Source organism: Lemur catta, chromosome 3, assembly GCF_020740605.2.
Source record: "Lemur catta isolate mLemCat1 chromosome 3, mLemCat1.pri, whole genome shotgun sequence".
NCBI classification, from domain to species: domain Eukaryota; kingdom Metazoa; phylum Chordata; class Mammalia; order Primates; family Lemuridae; genus Lemur; species Lemur catta.
The window spans coordinates 121,380,847-121,387,419 of NC_059130.1; the positions used below are offsets into that span (position 1 = coordinate 121,380,847).

The 6,573-nt window shown below is 49.3% G+C and overlaps 1 long non-coding RNA gene across 2 annotated transcripts; it reads right to left on the minus strand.

Annotated features, from left to right (window-relative positions):
- Positions 1-1,081: 1,081 nt before the first annotated feature.
- Positions 1,082-6,131, minus strand: LOC123634525. Of its 2 annotated transcripts, none has more exons than XR_006733945.1 (3): positions 6,073-6,131; positions 5,474-5,794; positions 1,082-1,186 (listed from the first exon to the last, which is right to left on the minus strand). It is a non-coding gene; the product is annotated as an uncharacterized LOC123634525 (long non-coding RNA). The 2 variants fall into 2 exon arrangements; XR_006733946.1 differs by lacking the exon at positions 1,082-1,186 and adding an exon at positions 4,009-4,033.
- Positions 6,132-6,573: the final 442 nt, after the last annotated feature.

Below are 6,573 nucleotides of genomic sequence, written 5' to 3' on the forward strand. Positions count from 1 at the left end.
GCAAAACCTCCCAACAGTCTCTGCTTCCACACGTGCCAGTCAAGAGTGTCCGTCAGCCAGCCCCAGGCCTCAGAGTCCCAGGGAAGGGAGTCCGTCCCTGAGACTGTTCAGGAAGGTGAGCCAGACCTCCCGCCAAGGCTTCCAGTCAGCAGAGGCAGCCGAAGCAGAGGTCAGGAGGCCAAAAGCAAAGGGCAAACGTCCCCTTCAGGGAGAGTCTGTGGCCTGGGTATTTTGCACGTATCTTGATCATGCACACTGTACTACCTGCGTTGTCACCTGGTGTCAGGTGTCGAGGGTAGGGCTGCAGACAGCAAAGCAAGCAGAAACCCCTGCCCTCGAGAGCTCTGTCCTGGTTGTCATGTAGTCACAGGGTGGCCTGCCCCTCTGGGGTCAGGTTTCTGGCTCATTACTCAGTGAATGATGACATGCCCGAAGATAGCCCTGATAGGAACGCAGAAACGACCTGAGAGGAGAGGAATGCCCTTTCTCCGCCTCCCAGCAGCACCGCACCTCTGTCCCAGCCGCGCCCCTGGCTTCGTGCTTTAGGTTCAGGGTGAAAGCCTTTTCCTTGCTGCTGATCCTTTGTAAGTTTCCCTTCCGTTGTGCTTTGCTTTCCTGAGATTATCCTTCGAGGCCTCTGTCGGTCTTGTATTTGTCCATGGTGGGTAACTTTCTTTCCTTTCTAGGGAACTGTTCCTAAAAAGGAATGATGTTTATCGTCACTGTCCATTGTTTCCTCATTGGAAAGAAAGTCATTTGCAATTACACAGTCGGAATTTCCTGCTTTTCTGAACTGATCTCCCCTCTTGAGATGCACGTCTTAGAATCACAAGTCTCCTCAGTGCCTCTTGAAGTCTCTCTGCTGAAGGTCAGAAAACACACCCAGGCCATGCAGAGTGCTACAGTGGACCTGGGAGGCTGGGGGCGGCGGGGCAGAGGGAAAGGTGTGGGTCAGGGATCAGAAACTACCTGTTAGGTACAATTCATCCATATAACAAAAAACCACTTGTACTCCCTGAATCTATTGAAATTTTTTTTAAAAGTAAAATAAAAAAAAGGAAACACATCCAATCCTGTCCGTGTTACCCTTCTCAGATATCACAAATCCTCAGATGACGTAGTCGCTTACTTCTGCGTTTCTGTTAGTTCTGCTTGGCTGACAGTCTCGCCATACAGTGGCCTTTTCCTGGGAGACATGAAATTGTTAACAAGGCAAGGCAAGAGTTACTCAGAAGTCCCTGAAATCTAATTTCCACATAGCAGCAAAATGGCCTTCTTAAAACATGAAGCAGATCATGCCACCCCCTGCTGAGAACTCTGAAAGCCCTTGTCCTGCTCCTCAACCCCGTTCCACGCCACTCCCACCTGTTCCTTCCTTTCCTTGAATATGTCCAACTCTTTCCTGCCCCAGGACCTTTGCACTTGCTGTTCCTGCTACCCCTTGCTCTAAGGCCTCAGGGTGAATTTCACATCCTGGGGGGGCTTCCTTCTGTAGGTCTCCCTCAATTATGTCCCGTCTCAGCCCCTTGTTTCTTTAGCGTACCTAAATTAACTTAGTTATTGTATTCACTGGGCTGTTTACTTGTTTAGTTTTGGCTTTTCTTTGCTTCTTGTCATCCAAACGTCAGCTGCAAGGGGGCATGCACCAAGATGTCGGTCTTGTTCACCACTGTCCCCAGCACCTGTCACAGCATCTGGCTCACAGCTGATGCTCAGTAGGAATCTGATTTTGGTGAACAGAAGCTTCCGGCAGATGCCCTGCCCCTGCACTCAGTGCTCTGCCCATTTGGGGAGCTCTGTGTGAATCGAGACAGAATTCCTCCTGCGTCCAGGTGGCCTATGGTCGCTCTGATAACAGTGTAACTTCTGTCCCTCGCTTGTCATCACCGTAAGTCCCTCTTCATCCCACACGCCTCAGACTCATGGCCGGTCTCCCTGTTTTGGATGTGGCACGACCTGCTCTTGTACCATCTGCTTCGTTCTTAGTCTCACTCCACAGCCTCTGAGACCTCTGACCCCTGAGGCCCCCTTCTGGGCCACAAGTGTTGTTTCTGATCAATGTCCTGTTTCCCGTGTGATTCACTGGGTCCTTCCTGTCTTTTAGTTCTTTCTGCATTGCCTGACTGTCCTCCACGGCAAGCAAATCACTGATTCTGAGCATTTCCTCCATCCTCTGCAACATTCAGTTTAAAGCTTCCTTGGACAAACATATTCTTGTCCCTGGCCCCCGGGCTCTACTTCTTGCTCAGAGCCTCTTTATTCGGTATCTCAAGGTGTGTAGGATCCAGGAAGTCAAAATCCAAATAACCAACCATTCACTTCGCTCATCTTGCCTTTCAACTGTTCCGGCGTCAGTAGGAAGAAGTCAGGAAACGCCCCGCTCTGCTTCATCCAGTGCTGGGCCCGGGCCGCCACAGTCTCGTAATGGTGCTGCAAGGACCAGGGGGCTCTGGCGGGCGGTGTCAGCAGACAGGCTGGGGCGTAACACACCACGCAGACGGCACATCTCCACGGCCATGTCAGCGCCAGTCGGCCCTGCCATGCCGCTTGGCAGAGAGTACCCAACCCCTGTGACTCACCTCTTTCTCCTAGAAAGAACTCCCCAGCCCTGCTTCTCCAGAAGATGTGCTTTCTCCCTGGGCCTCCCTGTGTCCCCAGTGGCACGTGCCTTCCTAGTTTCCTTCCTTTATGGCACCTTCCTCCCACCCTGCTGGACTCTGGGTCTTGACTCTCCTTGCCCTCTGTTAAAATATAAGCATCACTTAAAATTTGTATGCCTTCTCTTTTGTTAATCTGTCTTTCATCAGTCTAATTTGCAGACCCCAACTGCAGAACCTAAGAGTGTAGAGGAAAAGTTTTTCCTCCTTGACAGATACAACGCTGCTGGCTTTGAAGATGTCCCGAGGAAGGCAGCATGAGCCAAGGGACAGGTCTCCACACCGGGAAGTCTCCCACTGTATTAGCTCCAGCTCCGAGGAGCAGCTAGGCCCTTTTACTTCTTCTACATCACAGTCCTCTGATCTCTTTGATCTTGTCCTGGGTTTAGAGTGATCACAATCTTAGGATGCTTGTTCCATCTGTTCACAATAGATGGTAGGGCTGGTTCCCTTTCTCCTGAGGGCAGGACCGTCTCTGACTCGTCCAGCCCCACAAGCCCGTGCCTAGCACAGTGCCTGCACATTACGGATGCTCTGGGTGGTTGTTGGACTAATGAATAAATTATTTCTGGGAGCTCTTCATCTTCTCGGAGGAGCCAAAACTGGCCCTGAGCTGATAGGTCTTCTGTTTGCACCTGGTGACCAGCTAGAATCTGCCCCTCTCCTCAGACAGGAAGACACACGTGGCACACTGGTCACTGCTCACCCCAGGATCTGAGGTCTTGGTGTTCTGGATAGGAGCGGAGTCCCAGGAGGGGTTTCCATCCTCCGTGGCTGTGAGATGAGGCGTACGAGGTAGGTGCTCTGGTGCTAGGCAAAGTATACACGTGCACATGAGGAGGAAGAGGATGGGGAAAGAGACGGAGGAGAAGGAAGAGGAGGAGGAGGAGGAGGAGGAGGAGGAGGAGGAGGAGGAGGAAGGAGATGAAGAAGGAAGGGGACGGAGGAGGAGGATGGAGAAGGAGATGGAGAAGGAAGAGGAGGAGGAGGATGAAAGGGAGGGAGGAGGAGGAGCACAAAGGTGATGGTGATGACCCTCCCTGGCTCTGTGCTGTGGTTCATCCCCACCCTCATCTGGGGGCAGCTGGAAGCCACTTCCTCCTCACACCTTCACATTGTCTCCTACCCAGGGTCAGCAAAAAGGCTTGGGTATCATCAGCAAATAACGACCCATCAACACAGCCAGTGGCAGCAGCCCCTGGTGAATCACTGGCCGATGGGGAGAAAACGCTCCAAGGGAGAGAAGCACTCACATTTGTTTTTTGTGAGTTTATTTAACCTTGGAAATCTCTGCAGTTACGACGTGTCTCTCATCTGTCTGTCTCCGGACTGAGGAAACCGATATTCTTAGGGTGCTGAAGAGGACACAAATCGGTCTAGAAAGAATTTTTCAAATGGATCAATGCTATGGTGATAAATCGGATGTTTCTTTCCCAAAATTATATATTATATAATATGATCTTACAGATCAAATCATGGGAACACCAATCTTTAATCTAATTAGAGAATATTGCAGAGGAAGGAAATACCTTCCTCTACCCTCTCAGGTTCTGTCCCTAGGGTGTGCAAATGAGACTGACAAAAGGCAGATTAACAGGAGGAAAAGCATACAAATTCATTCGATGTTAATATTTTAAACGTTACATGATCGGAGGCCTTCACAGAAAAGAAATAAGACCCAAAGAAGTGGTTAAACTCAGGGGGCTTATATATCATTTTAACAAAGGGTGATAAAATGTGGAGTAGTGATAAGACAAAGGAAAAGGAGATGGGCTTCCTGGGGCAGTAAATTGTGGGAAGGTGACTATATGGGGAAAACTAATGGAAGATAAGGGTCATTTAGTGCATTTGTTTATGCACTCATGTCAGGCCATCTCCGGCAATGAGAGTCACCCACCTTCCTGGTATAACAGAGAAAGGGACGCCTCCGCAAGGGAGTTATGCTCTGCCTTTAGGCAGGGGGGGAAGGGCAGAAAGCTTTTCCTATGTCTGCTTTTTCCCAGTTGCCTTCAGTTCAAGATAATCCTCGGCCGGGCGCGGTGGCTCATGCCTGTAATCCTAGCTCTGGGAGGCCGAGGCGGGTGGATCGCTCGAGGTCAGGAGTTCGAGACCAGCTCTGAGCAAGAGTGAGACCCCGTCTCTACTAAAAATAGAAAGAAATTATCTGGCCAACTAAAAATATATATACAAAAAAATTAGCCGGGCATGGTGGCTCATGCCTGTAGTCCCAGCTACTCGGGAGGCTGAGGCAGTAGGATCGCTTAAGCCCAGGAGTCTGAGGTTGCTGTGAGCTAGGCTGACGCCACGGCACTCACTCTAGCCCGGGCAACAAAGTGAGACTCTGTCTCAAAAAAAAAAAAAAAAAGATAATCCTCGCACCAAAGTGGTATATTTTGGGGTGGCATATCCTGATCCCCTTCAATTTGTAAAGGAAATTTAGTTATATTACCCTTAGAACTGTGTAGAAACCCATAGTAGAGGGAAATAGAATCTTGCCCCCTAGAGGCAGATTTATGTAGGAAACAGAAGGATCCTTTAAATCAATATTAAATTGCTAACATACAAATGAGGGCTTCTAAACTCATGACAAACATGTTTTCCTCTTACATAAATTAAATGTTTGCCCTGTGCTCTTTCTTGCTCAGTGAAACTTTTTTTTTTTTTTACAACATAAATGTAATTTACATACTTCAAACTACTGATGTTGAAATAAATTATGGTTGTGATGGGACTGCCATTATTTAGAAGCGGGTAAATCATTTAAGAAAATGAATATCTTATTTCTAGGTTTTCTAAAAAGCTTGGTCCTAGAATACCTTAAATGCAGGGGACGGGGCTCCCAGAGCTTCCAGGTGCTTTACTGCCACGTGCCTCTGCTCAGCAACTCAGTCCCAGGAACTCAGCCCCAGGGTCATGTGCCCTGGCCCTCACCGCGCCTGTCAGCACTAACGCCGGGCCTGCCGTCCCGCCTGGACGTAACACACAAGGCACAGGAGCGCAGCTCCGGGCGGAGAGAACTAAGTCCATATCTGGCCACCTTCTGCCGTCCAGTCATTCATCAGTTTCAGTGGATGCTGAGTCCTTCAAAAAGCCCAGTGTTTTACAAAACCACATTTGGAATGCACTTATCCCATCTCCTAAGTATAAACATAAGAAAATAGAATTAATTTCATTATATATCTAAGCAAACTAGGCTGAAATCACAGACATACCACATAGTTAGACAAAGTAGACAGTTACACCGACTGTAGCATTAAAAGTCCTTTTGCTTTTTTTGCTCTTATGAGCTTTATAATTTTCATAACTATTAAAGAAGTCTTTAAATTAATAAGACATACAGGAAATCACAAGAAGAAAGCATTGTTTTAAATAACCTGCAGTTCCAGTCTGATTTGGGCATGGGTGTTTTGCCTACCCTGTTTAGGATGGGTCAGTATCTTCGGGCATGACCAGTGCCCGGCACGACGGGGATGCTTTCGGCAAGTGTCCAGCTGACCAAGGGCACCGTCTCCTGCGGGGTAGGCATGAAGGAGAGACGACGAAACACCCGACGTTGGCAGTGAATCATTTCCCAGGGGGGCAGAGGCTGCACTGAAGGCATCCAGGTCGAAGGTGGTCTTGGTGGGAGCTCTCCCAGCCCCCAGGGAAGGCCAGTTCAGGGGGTCAATTCTCTCTTTTGATGGCTCTTCTGCCTTTTTACATCTTCTTATGCCAGGTGCATCCATCCACCCAGAACCACACGCGTGCACACACACATGCGCGCACACACACGCGCGCGCACACACACACGCAGGGCGCCCCCAGGCGACTCACCAGCGGCTGCAGAGTCTCTGTCTCACACTATGGGTTTGCAGTCAGTCCTTCCACTCCCACTCACAGACCCATTTTCCGGAAAGAGTGAAAGCAAAATCAAACA